At 38.5% G+C, this 18,069-nt stretch overlaps 1 pseudogene; it reads left to right on the forward strand.

The window, feature by feature from the left end:
- The first annotated feature begins 3,057 nt into the window (after window positions 1-3,057).
- Window positions 3,058-18,069, forward strand: part of LOC141585272 (protein SET pseudogene) — a 300,212-nt pseudogene continuing 285,200 nt past the window's right edge.

Genomic DNA, 18,069 nt, shown 5'->3' on the forward strand with positions numbered 1-18,069 from the left:
TTAAGCCTGGGGAACTGTGAATCAATTAGATCTCTTTTCTTCATAAATTACCCAGTCTCAGGTAGTTCGTTATAGCAGTGTGAAAACAGACTAATACAGAAAATGTGACACTCCAGAATTAAGGCAGAAGAAATGGATTGGGTCAGTGTAAGTATGGCTTTTAGTGGCAGGTTAAGAGTACTAGGAAATCTCAGAGGTCAGAGAGAATTTGGCTGGAGATGGTTGACCATAGGGTCTGAAGGCAAGAGGAAGCTGAACAAGTTAGGTTAATGCTCCAAACTTTTCCTGTGAAATATCCATCATAACAGAGAATAAGGAAAATGTATCCCTGACCATCGAAATGGCCTGAAGTCTTAAGTTTTAACTTTAAAATATTTAAAATTCCAGGGCCAGGTGCAGTGGCTCATGCCTGTAATCCCAGCACTTGGGGAGGCTGAGGTGGGTGTATCATGAGGTCAAAAGTTTGAGACCAGCCTGTCCAACATGGTGAAATACTGTCTCTCCTAAGAATACAAAAATTAACCAGGTGAGGTGGTGAGTGCCTATAATCTCAGTTACTCAGGAGGCTGAGGCAGGAGGATTGCTTGAATCTGGGGGAGGCAGAGGTTGCAGTGAGCCAAGATTGTGCAACTGCACTCTAGCCTGGGCACAGAGCAAGACTTCATCTCAAAAATAAATAAATAAATAAATAATAAATGAAATAAAGTATTTAAAATTCCAGTATTGATCTATTAAAATAAAGTAGTAGGTGATTCATTTCTCAGTAAATAGACACCTGCAATATATACTCCCTATTTTTCCGTGATGAGGCCCTATACTGGCTGGGGTTGGGCTGGGAATTTGTATCCCCATTTAAGAAAACTGCAAGAACAAAGTAAAGGAAGGGCAAAATCAACCACTGAGAACAACGAAGGGGCAGGATAAATTCAACAGGAGGGAAAGAGTAGGACATATTGAAAAATTTGAGACTGGCAGAGGGGTGGATTCCAAAATGTCAGATCTTGAAAATGAGACAATCCTAGGTAATAATGAACTCCAAAGTGTGTTCAAGAAAGCTCCTGAGTGGTGGAGGTGAAGAGAGGCTCTCTTGGGTGATTTTAATCTCATTGAATCAATCCTGACTTAGATTCTCAATACAGAGTTTCTCTCTTGTGGTGCACAGAAAAAAATATTAATGTTTAAAAAGATGCATTTGTAAAATGTTAAGCCAGACATTTATTTTTAAATAATGTCTTGAAGCCAGAGAGAGATTAATAGAGTCAATCTAAATTTTCTTAGGAAACATATTTGGTATTTGCCTCCTGTTGTACAATCTCCATGAAAAGCAAGAGCAAGAAGAACTATAAAATTGAAATGTCAATTGTGACTTCAAGTATTTTTTTAATTGAATGAATGTTACAATTCATTGATAGGAGAAATCCTTATTTCCTTAATCTGTGAGGGTCTCTGTCTTGAACAACAAGGAGATAATTTGTGGAATTAGTGGCTATTTCAGGAGGGTAGGGAATCTCTTATTTATGACCGTCTTGTTCCTATGTTTTGGAATAAGGTTGTTGACAAATACTTCCATTCAACCTAGTGGATGGATTTTGGCAATGGCAGATAACACAAATAATGGGTAGCAATAGCCAAAGAAGTGATATAGTCAGAAGTCTAATGTTAGCCATTTGTTCCTAGAGTTTTGAAATAGTCAGTCCCCAACTTATGATGGTTCAACTTAGAATTTTTCAACCATTTTTATGATGGTGTGAAGTTACATGCATTCAGCAGAAACTGTTCCCTTCCTATTGAATTTATTCTGCCTCTTCGTTGTTCTCTGTAGTTGATTCTGCCCTTTCTTTTATTTTTTCTTCACTTTCAGTACAGTATTTAAAATTACAAGAGATATTCAATTATAAAGTAGGTTTTGTGTTAGATGATTTTGCCCAACTGTAGGCTAATGTAAGTGTTTGGAGCATGTTTAGGTAGGCTAGGCTAAGTTATGATGCTTCGTAGGTTAGGTATTATATATTAATTAATATATATTAATTAATATATATTAGGTATTAATATATATTAATTCAATATATTTTTGAATTAATGATATTTTCAACTTACAATGGGGTTATGTCCTAAGAAGAAGCATCTGTAATTATAATGTAAAATGTCGATAGCTTCCATTGATAAGTAACTTCAGTATTTCCTTTTTTTTTTTTTAAAGCTTGAAGAGCATGCAAATAATAAATGTTTCTAGTAGAAAAGAGATAAGTAACAGGTACAGAAGTCTTGGATCATCTTAAACAAACCAATGTGAATGTCACTATGCACATCCTTCCAAACTTTGTTTCAAGTTAGTTCATGACAAATTTATGCTTATACAAGTGGAATAATACATATATTATGTCTTATGATTTATAGAAGTCATGATTTATGGAAGGTGAACATTTTCACTTTTAAACTATTTTAGGAAAATGATCTAAAGCATTGTGAAAAGAACAATAGAGCAAGAGAAATGAGATGTTAAGTTAATGAAATAGTAATATGCCAAGGACTAATATATTGAAGAGATATTTCCTCAGCTTGGCATGATTTCAGGAAGTAAGTGGATGCATTTTCCACATTCAGGTCTGGAACTTATATTTATTTATTTATTTATTTATTTTGTTTTTCAAAGATGAAGTTGTGCTGTCACTCAGACTGTAGTACAGTGGCGTGACTATAACTCACTGTGGCCTTGAACTCCTGAGTTCAAGCAGTCCTCTCACCTCAGGCTCCCAAATAGCTGAGAATACAACCATGTGCCACCATGCCTGGCTAAAAAAAAAAAGTTTACAGAGAAGGGGTCTTACTTTGCTATCTGGGCTGGTATTGAAATCCTGGTTTCACACGATCCTCCCATCTCTAAAAGTACTTGGATTATAGGCATGAGCCACCATGCTTGGCCTGGGCTTGCTTTTTTATTTTTTAGCTTTTATAGCCCTATACGCTTTAATGCTACATCAGTATGATGAGTGGAAATTTGGATACCATGGTTGGCACTGATTTGCTCTCTTGGCGAGGAGGCACCACTATCACGCTATGTTGAGATTTTCGGCAGTCAAGATCTGGGGACTCTCTTGTAATGGCCCTATCCCTGAAATCTGTGGGAATAACCCAGGAGACATGTAACGACTGCTCCCAGAGGAAGCAGCAATCAGTACACTGATTACCTTACCAAGCCAAGTATCTCTGAACTTCAAAACTGTGCCAGAGGAGTAGAGTTTTTTTAACTTCCTCTGCTCTGTCAACAGCTGACATAGCAGCTGATTTTGACGGTGATGACATCCAGAGTAATGACTGAATTCCCATGATCTGCTTTTCTACTGTTAAGGAGGGATTTTTAACTGATAGCATTTCTCTCATCTTACTTATTTTATTTATTCTTCTATGCCAATTACTTACAAATTTTGGCTTATTTTTGATTATGCTATACCATTTGAAAAACATGAAATTCAAGTTGATTGATTGCTATAATTTTCTCTCATCCATATTCTGGATGAATCAAAGATGAGGCTGGCAGTGTTTCTTATCCTTTGAAAACATTTGGATCATTTTCACAAACGGAAAAGTTACATGGTTTCCTGGAGACATTGATGTATTCTTCTGGAAGGGTTGGGGCTCTAGTCACTGAGAATTACTAATTGAACAAAAAGCCTACAGATCACTATATGATTGTGTGTGCGATGGGGAAGAGGAAAGAGAGAAAGAAGGAAGAAAGAGGTTAAAATTTCATTTGAAAGGACAGTTTTATTGTTGGCCTAGAAACTAAAGACTGTCAATAAAAAAGAGGAACCATTCTAAAATGTTCTTAACTTGTTGCATGCGTGTACTTTTATTTCTTAATAAAGCTCAAGTCGTTTCTCATGAATGTCAATGAATAGAGAAACATTTCAGGATGTGTTTGAATTAGCAGTTGGTTGGAGCTTGGCCGTAGCAGAAAAGGACAGCTGTTTGTTGTGGGTCCTCGTCTCCATGGTGTTGGGCAGTACATCTTCAGCTTTTCTGGGAAGACCCCAAAGTAGGAATAGACAGAGAAAAACAGAGCATGAGGGCGTGACTGCATGCTGGTCAGATGGAATTCGGCCTGTACTGCTCTGGCAGAGCTTCTCCAGAGGTTAGAATGTTTTGCTTTCAAAACATTTGTTTGCTAAGGGTAGAAAGGTCCCAGCCTCACCCAAGACCTCCCGATTCAGTCTCTGTGGGGAGCTGCTTGGGAATCTGCATGTTAGAGAAGCTCCCAGGATAATTGTGATGTGTGGTCATCTTTAAGAACTGCTAGTGTAAGTAATGGTGAACAGTAGCACTGACTGGAAGCACTGTAGGACTTGCGTGTGTGTGTGTGTATGTGTGTTTGTGTGTGTGTGTTGTGCAAGAGCTATGAGATAAAATCAGGCTACTGGAATTTGCCAAGAAGCAGCATGGGAGACACATTAACTAGAAGCTAAGGATGTGGCCATAGACCTTCCTAGAAACTCCCTTCTTTAGGGTGTGCACTTCTGGATTGCACTGGCTAGTCCTGATTAAATCCTGTATTCACAGGCTCAGCGCAGACTGGGCTCCAGAAAAGGCCATCTACAATGTTTTCTTTTAAAATTTTCTTTACTATTTATCTTTGATTTCCTACCTCCCGCAGGAGTCCTAGGTCCAACTTTCTTTGGTGAATTTGCAGGGATTTCTGATGGGCCTCTGGTTTCATAGGTTTCCCTCTTATTTTCTACTCCTTTTATTTGCAATGTCAACCTACAAACTTAACAGATCGAACAAACTTTGAAGGGAAACTACAAAATCTGGAACCACATCCGATGCTTTCTATTATACGCCCAAAGTCTGTTGTATATGATAAAAATGAGGTTTTATTTACTTCCTGGGCACACCAAACATAAACACTCTCTAATGAGGAAAAGAACCCAATGTGGGGAAAATGCTGGATACTAATGGATGGCAATGATTTATGGAACTCTGGGCTCAGGGTAGTGAAGGATCATCATAAGGGAAGACACTCTTCTACAGTTTGATGTAGCTGAGATGACTTTATATCCTAGTTTGCAAGACACTCCTAGTTTGCAAGATACTCCTGGCCTCACCTGTTGAGCTGGTGTCCCAACTAGTTAAGATCCCTTTCATGCTCCCCATTGTCCTGGTTCAGATAATGTATTCATGTGGTCACCGTGAGGACAGGAAACAGAGAGGAGATTTTTCTTTACATCACCAAATAGTACTCATTATGTGGTTTATCCCATTTCAGGTTCACCTCTAACATTTGAGGGCCCAGGACAAGAGACCCCCCTATTCCACAACCTATTCCTTCTTTTCTTGCCCTGGCACCACTGTGCAAATGGAGGATCCTTGTAAGAATGTGTGCGGATGAGCCAGACTGCGCACTCAACTTTATTCACACCCATATCCACTAGCTGCCCATGACCACCCCTCAGGCCTAGGGGTGTACACACTGTTGTGAGTTGATCTGCTTTGGGAGGGTAAAGACCCACACAGGCCCTGGAAGATGGCTTTGGACTACTTGAAGCAGGAAATTCCAGGGCCTTGTGCCTGGGGAACAGTCTAGAAGGGAAGTTGTCTCTGCACTTGGGTGTGTATCACAGCCCTGCAGACTGCTGGTTCCATGGGGAGGCATGGGTAGAGGAGGGCAGGAGAGGGGCATTCTAAAGCATCAGCCCGTTGATAGGGCTACCTGGCCCTAGACTGGTCCTGTCCTTTTCACTCCTGCTTTTCAGAGATCCTCCTTCCAACACACCTTGAGCATCTCAGTAAAGCAAGCTTCCTATGCCATTCATGTGAATAATGCTTGGTCACCAGACTGGGGTCCAGGGGTATTCTTCATCTGGTCTGATAGAAATCCCTTGTCTTTAAATGTCATATATTAAGGTAACAACTCAATTTTTCAGGTTGAAAGAAAAACTTAAAATACATGAGTTAATGTTTTAAAAGTCAACCAAAGGGAAGGCACCTCTTCCCAGTGTGTTTCATCAATTAAAATCTGGTGAATGGTTTTTTGTTTGATGGTATGTTCCACCATGTGTGAGCATGAAGATAGGAAAACTGTTTGCTCAGCCATTTTCACTGTGATTTGGTTTGTTGGAGAATCAGTCAAATGGAAAGGCTTTCCTCTGATGTGATTACAGAATCAAATATTTTACGATTCCCTGATACTTCTGAATCTTGACTAATTATTTAAGTCAGTGAATACTTTCCCTTCCTTTTCCTTGACTCCCTTAGGTTAGAAATATCTCACAGGGCAGTACAGTATTTCCCTGGGCTAGGTGCACTTTCCGTTTCATGGGTTATTGGGTGCCTTGTAGATAGGGTCCTTGTGCACAGCAGGCAGATCGTGCACTGCACAGTCCTGGAGGTACATTTCACAAAGAGTTATGCGTGAGATTGTACAACATGGTAGCTCTGTCCATGCATGTTTGGGGCAGGGATTCCCCCTAACTATGTACTCTCTGGGAGACCTGATTTTCCTCCTCTTTCTCTCACTAATCATAAGCTTATGGAGAAGATGGGTGTTTGAGGAGAAAAAGTTAAAAATAATGTTATTTTCTGCATTTTTCTCCCATTTTTTTGAGAGCACTCATTCTTTTTCTAATATTAATGCAGATCAGGGAAAATCAAAGCCATTTGTTAAAGAACTAACTATTATGCAATAAATTATCAACCAATAACACCAATGGTATGTTTACAAACTCCTGTTCTATCTCGGTGGGTTGATTAACTTCCTTAGGGGTCCAAATAGTTATGTCTTTTCCATTTTTATAAATGGTTCCAGCCAGGCTTAGTGGCTCATTACTGTAATCCCAGCACTTTGGGAGACCAAGGTGGGTGAATCACCTGAGGTCAGGAGTTCAAGACCAGCCTGGCCAACATGGTGAAACCCCATCTCTACAAAAATACAAAAATTAGCTGGGCATAATGGCAGATGCCTGTAATCCCAGCTACTCAGGAGGCTGAGGAAGGAGAATCACTTGAAACCCAGAGGTGGAGGTTGCAGTGAGCCGAGATTGGACCATTGCACTCCAGCCTGGGTGACAGAGTGAGAGACTCCATCTAAAAAAAAAAAAAAAAAGTTCTGAATTTATAAAATTAAAAATGGACATTTACTCAATTAATTAAGCTGGAATTAATAGTGTAAAGGGATCTTTCAAATACCCATGTGTTATTCCCCACTTGTAACCAATAAAACTTATACCAGAATGTTCTGCCAACTTCTGGATGAACAAGGAGACTGGCCCCCAAATGTCAGTCTCCACTCCCACCTCAAAAGAAGTAACCAAGAACACCTCCTGCTCTGGGACCAGAGGAGACATCAGCCTCTGAGGCTTGCTGAAGAGGGGAGAAAAAGAACAGCAAGAAGCAACTGAACACATTGACGAAGTACAAAATGAAATAGACAGACTTAATGAACAAGCCAGTGAGGAGATTTTGAAAGTAGAAGAGAAATATAACAAACTCCGCTAACCATTTTTTTTTTTTTTCAGAAGAGGTCAGAATTGATCGCCAAAATCTCAAAGTTTTGGGTAACATTTGTCAGCCATCTACAAGCGCCTGCGCTGCTTGGGGAGGAGGACTAAGAGGCACTGCGTTATTTGACCAGGGTCGAATTGACAGAATTAGAAGATATTAAATCAGGTTACAGAATAGATTTTCGTTTTGATGAAAATCCTTACTTTGAAAATAAAGTTCTCTCCAAATAATTTCATCTGAATGAGAGTGGTGATACATCTTCAAAGTCTACTGAAATCAAATGGAAATCTGAAAAGGATTTGATGAAACATTCAAGTCAAACGCAGAATTAAACTGGCAGGAAGAGGCAGCATGAGGAACCAGAGAGCTTTTTTACCAGGCTTACTGACTATTCTGATGCAGGTGCTGATGAATTAGGAGAGGTTATCAGAGATTATATTTGGTCAAACTCATGACAGTGCTACTTGGTTCCCGATACAGATGATGAAGAAGGAGAAGAAGGTGATAATGGTAATAATGAAGAGGAGGGAGGAATAATTAGGAGATATTGATGAAGAAGGGGGTGAGGATGAAGGTGAAGAAGATGAAGATGCTAATGAAGGGGTGGAAAGAGAGGAGGATGAAGGGGCAGATGACTAATAGAACACTGATGGGTTCCAACCTTCCTTTTGAATAATTTTCTCCAGTCCCTGGGAGCAAGTTGCAGTCTTTTTTCCCCCTCTTGTACTCAGCTGCCCTGTTCTTGAGGTCTCTTTTCTCTACACCATGGTCTCAACTTATTTTGGGGGATATATCTTGAACAGAATGCAAAGTGTCTCTACCCCTTCCTATTTGAAATTCATTTTTATCCCTTCCTGTTCAAACAAAAACTGTATGGAATCAACACCACCAAGCTCTGTGGGAAAAAGAAAAACCTGCTCCCTTCGCTCTGCTGGAAGCTGGAGGGTGCTAGGCCCCTGCATAGTAGCGCATAGAGTTCTAGCATTTTTCCTCCTTTCTCTGTATATTGGACTTAGAGAGTATACTGTGTCTCTATGTGAATATGGACAGTTAGAATTTACCAACATGTCTACTTTCTCTTGTTTAAAAATGAAAAAAAACCTTAAAAAAATTGGGGTTATCGAAGGTCAGCAAAGGGTGGGTTTAAGATATTTGGGTGGGTTAAACGGGCATTTTGACAACATGGCTTCTCCTTTGGCTTATTTATTGTGATATTTGACAGACATCCTTGCAGTTTAAGATGACACTTTTAAAATAAATTCTCTCCTAATGATGGCTTTAGCCCTGCCAGTCAATAGGAGATTCAGCAGAACCTGTAGGATCTTATTTGGAATTGACATTCTCTATTGCAATTTTGTTCCTGTTTATTTTTAAATTTTCTTTTTGTTCCACTGGAAAGGAAAGATGATGCTGAGTTTTAAATGTTAAAAGTGTACAAGCTGCTTTGTTACAATACAACTAAATGTGTACATACATACACACACACACCTCCATCCCCAAAATTACACTGCTTTGGGTAGTTAGTTGTCCGTTGGAAAGGTGCTCTTTGTATTAGAGCTTCAGAGAACCTAGTCTTTTATTTGTCTATAATTAGGGACTCAACTGAGTGGGAATAACTATTCTGTTAGTTGCTTGTTACATTTTTGGTTTTCAGAGGTGACATATTGAGGAGGTGCATGTGTGGATTGCAGCGTTAAGTATCAATGGGTCCTGGTGTGTGGCGTGTGTGCTCACTCATTACCTTGATGTGCTGCTCACTACCATGTCTCTCCTTACACTATTGGAAACTTTCATTCTTAATAATTTAATTTATTCCTACCAACTCGAGCCTCCCATGACAAACTGATAAACCAGACTTGATGAAGTCCAGTTATATTTTAATTCTCTTCTGTCAAGCCCAAGGGAGAATTTTTTAGTGACTGTGCTGACCTATATGTCTTGAAAAAACTTTAACTGCAGGAATTTTGATGTATAATGAAGCCAGGAGAGGGACAGGCTTCATTTCAAAATGCTGCAAATAGATAGAATCTAAGCAAGCAACATGACACACATTCTTTGTTTGTTTCTTTTCCTTTGTGTGTGTGTGTGTGTGTGATAAAATCTTGCTCTCCTGCCCAAGCTGGAGTGCAGTGGTACCATCTTGGCTCACTGCAACCTCTGCTTCCCGTTTTCAAGTGATTCTCCTGCCTCAGCCTCCTGAGTAGCTGGGACTGCAAGTGTGCGACACCACGCCCAGCTAATTTTTTGTGTGTTTTTAGTAGATGCAGGGTTTCACCATATTGGCCAGGCTGGTCTTGAAATCCTAGCCTCAAGTGATCCACCTGCCTTGGCCTCCTGAAATGTTGAGAGTCTGACACGTATTAGGTGCTTAATAAATTATTTGTTAACTGACTAAACAAATGAATAGGATCTTGTTCAGAGACATTTCAAAGCAGAGAATCTCTGCCACAAATGCTTACATCAATGCCTGTTGAGCAGCACTGTCTTGTTTGCTCTCCCAGAAAGGGATTTGATTTGGTATTTGCTGAAACACGTCCCCATCTTACAGATGACATTGAGACTCAAAGAGTTACACACTTTCCTCATAGCTACTAAGCACTACAACTACAATTCGAATTGTGCTTTCTGACTCCAAGTCTAGGTTTCTGGGATTTCAAGGATTTCCTATCTTTTTAAAGTCATGCGGCAGAACAATATAAAGAAGCAGCTGGAAAAACTGAAATGGAATTGCTATTTACTCTTACATAGGAAGAATAACGGTAACTCTTGAGGACTCAGAGGTATTATAGCAATAAAAATAAGACTGAGGTAGCAGAAGCACATAGACATACAGTGAACATTTGCAAACATCCTTCAAAAGGCATAAGTTCTAAGGACAGGAAAAATGAAGAAGCAGAGAAGTAAGGAAATGTGCCTAAATCCTTCCAAGCTGTTTCTTTTGCTATTCAGGTCATGTCTTCTAACTCTGAATCAAAGTTTCGGGAAAAGCTTATGGCAGATGAGACTTGGAAGTACATTAGCAAACAGGAGGGGAAAAAGGGTTTCCCCATTTAGAGGTTTATTGCTGAAAAAAAAATTCATTCTCTTCTGCTAAATGGGGCAGGGATTCCATGGTATTAAAACCAAAATTGTTTGACCATCTGAGTTACAGTAATTTTAGTGCTTAGGTTGTTTATTTTCACTGTATAGCACAACCAAATACTATTCTGCCTGGCTACATGGAATGAGATATGGCTAATTAGATTTCTTGGCTAACCCAGATTGAGGCAGAAATGCCACATCTGCAGCAGCACCCTTAAACCTGGGGAAAGAGTCTCTTGCCTTACGTCACTTGCTTTAGAGGGCCCTGCTGGTCTTCCTCCACTGTGCCACGCCGTTTGGGGAGAGGATTCTGCAGAGCCATGCGGATATTGTCACTCCAAGGCACCCCATTCCCTCTTCTAAACCACTTGGTATGCCACAATTCCTGCCTAAGTGATCCCAAGATGACTTCCAGGGTTTACGTGGGTCTCTCTTGGGGTCACGTCTCCCAAAGGTGAACTGTAGCACTTACGTTGTGCACTCCTAGGACCATAGAATGTGGGGCTGTGTATGAATCTTAGATGTGTGGGCTGAGGTGTTCTTGGGAGTGTGCGCAAGGCCTCTCACTGCAGAAAAGAACTGAAGTTGGGAAAGCGAAGAGAAGGGAGTAGGCTACTGGCTGGAGACTCTTGGCTCCAAAAATTTTAGGCATAGACTGAAATTTCAAACTCTCCAGTGGGAAATCATTTAGAGCAGTCAACTGATGCTGACTATAAAGTACATGCACTGCTTTGAGTAACTCGGCTTGACCGCAGAAATCCTTGCGCGGCCTCCCGGTTGGCATGAGGAGCCAGTGGTTACTGTTCTCTGGGTGTGAATGCTGTAGGTACTAGGTATACTAGATATGACTGTTCTCCAGAGACGTTCCTAAGGAGTTGCTAATGGTGGTGGTAATAATTGCTGTTATGACTTCATGAACATTGAAATCTTTTATTTTTTTGTATAGTTGTTTCCTTGAATACTGGATTCTAAAAGTGCATGTGTATGTTCTAGCAAACTGATAATTCTAGTTAGTTGACTTCCAGTTATTTAAGTTTTTACTGTAGTTCATATTGGCTACTTGTTCAGAGTCTAGGCAATTTTACATGGGCATATTTTATTCTTTCTCCCTAACTCCATTAGTCTTCAAGATCAGGAAGAGTTGTGTTAAAACAGAACCTTCCTCTGTCTCTCATTTCACTTGTTCTCTCTCTCTAAGGTATATTGTTGCCTACTATATCCTGGGCCCTGTGCTAGAATTTCTCTTGTGCTAATATTTAATGATAATATGTGATGGCTGAAAATGTCATCTTGTGTTTAATAAATTCACAATAGAAAATAACTTTGTTTCCTCACAAATTTTTACACACATTTAAAATCAGCACTTCAAGTATTTCGCTTTTCTTTTCTGGAGAGAAACTAACAACTGTAGATATTTGTTGACATAAAAAAAATGCATGCAAGAATTTTAAAATTTTATACCCTATAATTAGTTGTATGCTGTTAATTAGACCTCTTCTTTAACTCTCTTACTGTACACACTCTTCTGTTTTTCCAAATTCTCTCTCTAAATTCTTCACCCTGCTCCCCATTCTTTCCCTGCCTTGTCTCTGTTTTTGCCTCTCTTGCCTCATTTTTCCTTCTTCTTCTCTGTCTCACTTTCTTCCCCACCTCTTCTCTCTCGTTTACACTCCCTGCTCATGTATGTACCAATTTGTCTTTGTTTTTATATTGTTCCTTTGTTTTTTAAAAAATCTTTTTAAAAAATTTTATTTTATTTTAAATTCCGGGATACGTGTGCAGAACGTGTAGGTTTGTTAAACAGGTAAATGTGTGCCATGGTGGTTTGCTGCACCTATCAACCCATCACCTAGGTATTAAGCCCCACACGCATTAGCTATTTGTCCTGATGCTCTCCCTCCTTTTGCTGCTCCTCAGCAGGCCCTGGTGTGTGGTGTTCCCCTCCCTCTGTCCATGTGTTCTCATTGTTTAGTTCCCACTTATGAGTGAGAACATGTGGTGTTTAGTTTTCTGTTCCTGCATTACTTTGCTGAGGATGATGGCCTTTGGCTTCATCCATGTCCCTGCAAAGGACATGATTTCGTTCCTTTTTATGGATGCATAGTTTTCCATGGTGTACATGTACCACATTTTCTTTAGCCAGTCTATCATTGATGGGCATTTGGGTTGATTCCAGGTCTTTGCTATTGTGAATAGTGCTGCAGTAGACATACAGGTGCATGCATCTTTATAATAGAATGATTTATAATCCTTTGGGTATATAACCACTATTGGGATTGCTGGGTCAAATGGTATTTTTGGTTCTAGATCCTTAAGGAATCACCACACTGTCTTCCCCAATTGGACCAAGCATCTTTTAAGGTAACAAATGACATCCAAGTGTGAAGTCCCAGGATTGTCACAGTCTTGAAGATTGATCCTCTTGCAGAGTCATCCTCATTTTGTGCCTGAGAAGACAGGTCCAGTGAATTATATTACTTGTCCAAGCCCACACAATGACCGGGCTTTCTAGCTCTGATTTTTCAGTCTAGTCCTTTTCTTAAAAATAGTTTCTGAATATATGCAGGTAAAAATAATGAATAAGCCACCGTAAGTTATAGTCTGCTTCTATTGCACCAAGGAAAGAAGACAAGGGGGAGGCATGAACATAAAAGAATACAGGTGCCCTTATACATTGTTTCCTCAAAAGATCATGAAAAGATAGCTTAGAAATTGCCAGTAAGAATTATAGACAAACAAGCTTAGACAAGTTGATGCAGAGGGTAGTGTATTTAAAGTTAGAAAGCAGGAGAAGTACACTTGTCAACAGGAAGAAAAGGAGGAGCTGCAGACATGACAACTGGAAAAACCATTTCAAAAAAAATAAAGAAGGTGATCCTTCTTGATTTTTCTCGTTTTGAAATTTATGGCAATGTGTACAACAAACCTATTTTAGTGTATAAATTAAAATTAGTGTACTATAATTTACTTGGGCTAATATAAATGTAAAAACCCTTCAGGCTAGACCAGCTGTAATTATATTCCCAAAGATTTGATTTTTATCATTATTTACAGCTAATAAGACATTTATGATCTCTTTTCGGTTGTCTCTGGTGAAGCATTGTTGGCAATACTTTCCTGACTTAAAATTCTCATGTGTGTTGAAATTGAATTAGGAAAATGAGTAAGTAAATAACTTCTCCTAAGAGCATAATCTCTCCTTTGTGACGTGAATTAGAAATCCATTCACATCTGTGGAATAATTCCCAGTTTTGCAACTAAATAATCTGATATGCACAAGCAAACGTGCCTCCTAGTCTTTTCCCAGTCTAGGAGAATTTGGTCACTTTCTACTTAAACAAACAAGCTACATGTGCATTTAAATATGTGTATCATTTTCTCGAAATTAGATTATGAAGAGCTGATCTGAGGTGCAATCAGTTGGATAATTAAACAGCAAAGGTAAGAGGCTTCTGACTGTGCATGTTTACAATGTTAATTGAAAAAATAAAATATGATTTTTAATTCTAAAGGTAATTTGACTATCATTGTACAATGGTCAGATTGCCTTTAGGATTAAAAATGTACAATGATGTAAGGTTCTCTCACTTTTCATTTTAATCTCAAGATTGTGGGAGCATTTGAACCTAGCTTTCTCACAGAGAATGGACAAAGTTTGACTGGAGAAATTTGGCCTCATTTTATGTTTTCTGGGTTGTGTATGGTTGAATGAAAACATGAAGATGCTACTTTTAAGTAATGTTTAAATTTTTGTTTTTTCTTCCTTTATAAAGCTGTGATACTTTATTTTCTCAGATTTGTTTAATCATCTTCAATACTTTTTGGAGTGACTTTTAAAATGGCAAGAAATGTTCCCTCTTCCATAATGTAGCTCTTGCCTCTGAAATGCCATAGATGTTTGAATTTTTTTAAATCTCATTTGTGGCAGTTATTACATTTTGCTTCATGTTATATTAATTTGGCATGCAAACATATCTTTTGTACAAAATTTTAAACTCTTTGAAGACAGGGTTCATATCATTGTCTTCTTTACCTGGTGCCTTTCATTGGGTTGGTGAAATGTTTGTAGAATTGTCAAATGAAGATAAGATATACATTGCTTTCTGAAGGTGGACAGACATGTGGTGGGCTGTTGGTGGGTAATGTGCTCATAAATGTCCTGCAGATTAAGTTGGTTCTTTGATAGAAAATCAAGTGAAAACGTGCATCTACGGTCCAACCTTTTTCTGATGTTATTCAAAATGTAATTCAATGTGATAAATTACATTGAAAATCACTGAGAAATGAGATGACATGTAAATTAGTTGAAGAGAATTGTGGATTTTGTCCTTGGTTCTTTGGATAAGTAAACTTTTAGTGTTTTCTCAGACATTTATGAAATTCCAGGGACTGTGTATTCTTGCATATAGGATATCCAAGTCCTGAGGCTTTTCTTCTTATCATTTCTCATTTAACTGCTTATTAATTCTTTCCAAGAGAAGGAAGAAGAAATATGAATTTTTGCTGTTATTTGAAAATTCCCTTAAAACTGTTTGGACTGTCTTTTGGGCTATTGAGAAAAACTGTTCGGTCACTTTTCCTGGGCTTTTGAGAGTCCAGTTAGAAGAGTTCTTTATTATTGTCATTACATAGTTAATAATATTAATCATATTTGTTTCGCTTTTGTGGAGTGTAACTTTTCAACAAACCTAGTGAAACATTATCCAGACATTCTGGTCGGTAAAGATGCTGATATAAGTTGTGCTACAAGACACTATTGAGCCTACAGTGTAAAACTGGTCCAGTTTCCTCCTTTTGGCTCTGGAGAGAGTCCAGCAGTATAGCTGAGGGTCCCACGGAATAGAGATAAAAGGGAATTCTTCTTTGGCTTTTAAAAATCTCTCAACTCCATTTAAACCTCTGCAAGCTTTCCCCCTTGGGAGATATGGGGTGGTTCCAACATCCTTAATATCAGTTTCCTTTTGGTCGAATTCAACCTTTAATCCCTTCTGAGAATGGGAAAATAAAGACATCTATTATGACTTCCCAAAGGCCTGTAGTTATTGAGAGAGCTGGCAAGACTAGAATTACAACTTGGGCCTCTGCTATTATGAATATATTGCTTGCTGTGAACTCACTCGGAGCAAACTTGTGTTATTGTAGAAGCAGCAAAGAGGCCAATAAAAGAGACATGGGCAAAAAAGACATGGTCATCACAAAGGAAAGATAAATGTTTGAGGTAATGGATATCCCAATTTTCCTGATTTGATCATTACGCATTGTGTACAGGTATCAAAATATCACATGTGCTCCCCAAGTTATGTACAACTATTATATGCAATGAAAACAGTTTAAAAAGTGATCAAAACCAGTAGCAGAAATATATTCCTCATGTAATTGTCATCACATTTGAGCGTTATGTTTTTTTTTTTGTTGTTGTCCTTTAAGTTCTGTGGTACATGTGCAAAACATTCAAGTTTGTTACGTAAGTATACACGTGCCATGGTCGTTGGCTGTATCCTTCATCCCGTCATCTACATTAGGTGTTTCTCCTAATGCTATCCCTCCCCTAGCCCCCCACCCCCTGACAGCCCCCCGTGTATGTTGTTCCCCTTCCTATGCCCATGTGAGAATTGTTCAACTCTCACTTATGAGTGAGAACATGTGGTGTTTGGTTTTCTGTTCTTGTGTCAGTTTGTTGAGAACGATGGTTTCTAGCTTCACCATGTCCCTGCAAAGGACAAGAACTCATCCTTTTTTATGACTGCATAGTATTCTGTGGTGTATATGTGCCACCTTTTCTTTATCCAGTCTATCATTGATAAGCATCTAGGGTTTTTAATAAGACATTGGCCTTCTGTCTACCATAGTTAGGAGGCCTAGTGATCTCCTGTACTGTGGGGTATCAGTTCATTAGTCTTCTCCAAGAACACATGTTAAGTGCTCACTTAATGCAGAGCACTATCTTCAATGCTTTGAAGATTCTAAATTCCATTTTTGACCCAGCTTCTATGTTGGGCAGCTTATTTTTATGATTTTTTGCTTCTGCTTCCTCATTTATATGTAGGAGATGGTAATAGTAATGGCCAGGTGATCTCACAGGGAACCGCAGGTTGATGGTGGGGAAGCATCTTATTCTAATATACCCATTTAAAGACATAAAGACAGCATTTATATATTTATAGTCAAATCAATGGTCCATCTAATTTTTTGCAGGTAAAGATAGATATCACCATGTATATGGCCAATTATCTTTATCCAGTTCAATTTGGCTAGGTCAATGAAACTTGTATTTATGTTAGACTCTTGTATTGTATAAAACAAGTGTAATAGTGCCCCTAATTTACTTTTGGTAAATTGAGGTTAAGTGATTTTCCCAAACTTATTTTAATATAAACTAAATTGTAGCTACATGTTTTACGGTCCCTAACCTTGGGTTCTCATTTAATTGTTCCGCAAAGAAATGCTCATGTTAAAATTATCTTTTTAAATGGCTCACTCAGACCTTTTGTCCCTCTCTTCCCCAAGCAAAACAACTAACCCTCATTTTTCAGTTTGTTTTGAATTCAGTTTGTCCAACCTAGGCTGGAGATAGGTTAATTAAATAATCATATACCGTGATTAATATGGGGTCAGCATTTATGTCATATTGGGGTGAAACCACTTTTTGAATATCTAGAAGATAGTGAAATGTACTTAATACTAACATTATCATGAATATCAGTCACAGGTTTAGAAGTCTTTTGATATATATGAGCTAAATATGGGGTTAAATACCCACTGATTACATCTTAACAGATTTTTTTTAAAAAAGATAAGTCTCTGAATCAGCTGGTGTGTTTTGTCTCTTTCTCATAAAAATGACAATAAAATTATGGTATGTGACCATCTGATTATTCCAGTTAAGCAGGATTTTAGTTTCTTTTATTATGAAGAGAGAGAATAATGATTTCTTACTTTTCAGTTCCACTTATGAGAAACTTGTTTCTTTCAGAATACCAAATGAAGCCCTCTTGCCGGCCATCCTATAGGATCTTTGCACTTGAATCTCTGGTTTCTGTATTTGGGACATTTTATAATATCTCCTAAGATTTTTCCAGGTGATCTTTAAAAATGGGCTCCAGGGAGATTTTAATAATCAGATTAATGATTTCTGTGTTTAACTCTTTTAAAACATGTTTTCATGATCCTGTCTGTGTGTGTGGGCGGGGTGGGGGCGAGGCGGGTGTGGGGAGAACAAACAGTAACCAAAGAAACAATAGTGGAACTTAAAAATGTTTTCTACTAACCCATTTGCTAATAATTATTCAGGCAGCTTTATGAAAGCTCTTTGGAAATTCTAGAAGTGTTTCCATTTCAGGCTTAATATATTTGGATCATAAATAAATATCAGATACCTTTTGGAGGCATTAGAAACTAAACATTATGCAAAGGCTACCCTCTGTTGCTTCAGGAGCTTGAATTGTTTTCATTAAAATATCTGCTATGAAAGCACTGAGATTAGATGGGATG

This window comes from Saimiri boliviensis, chromosome 1, assembly GCF_048565385.1.
Source record: "Saimiri boliviensis isolate mSaiBol1 chromosome 1, mSaiBol1.pri, whole genome shotgun sequence".
NCBI lineage: Eukaryota > Metazoa > Chordata > Mammalia > Primates > Cebidae > Saimiri > Saimiri boliviensis.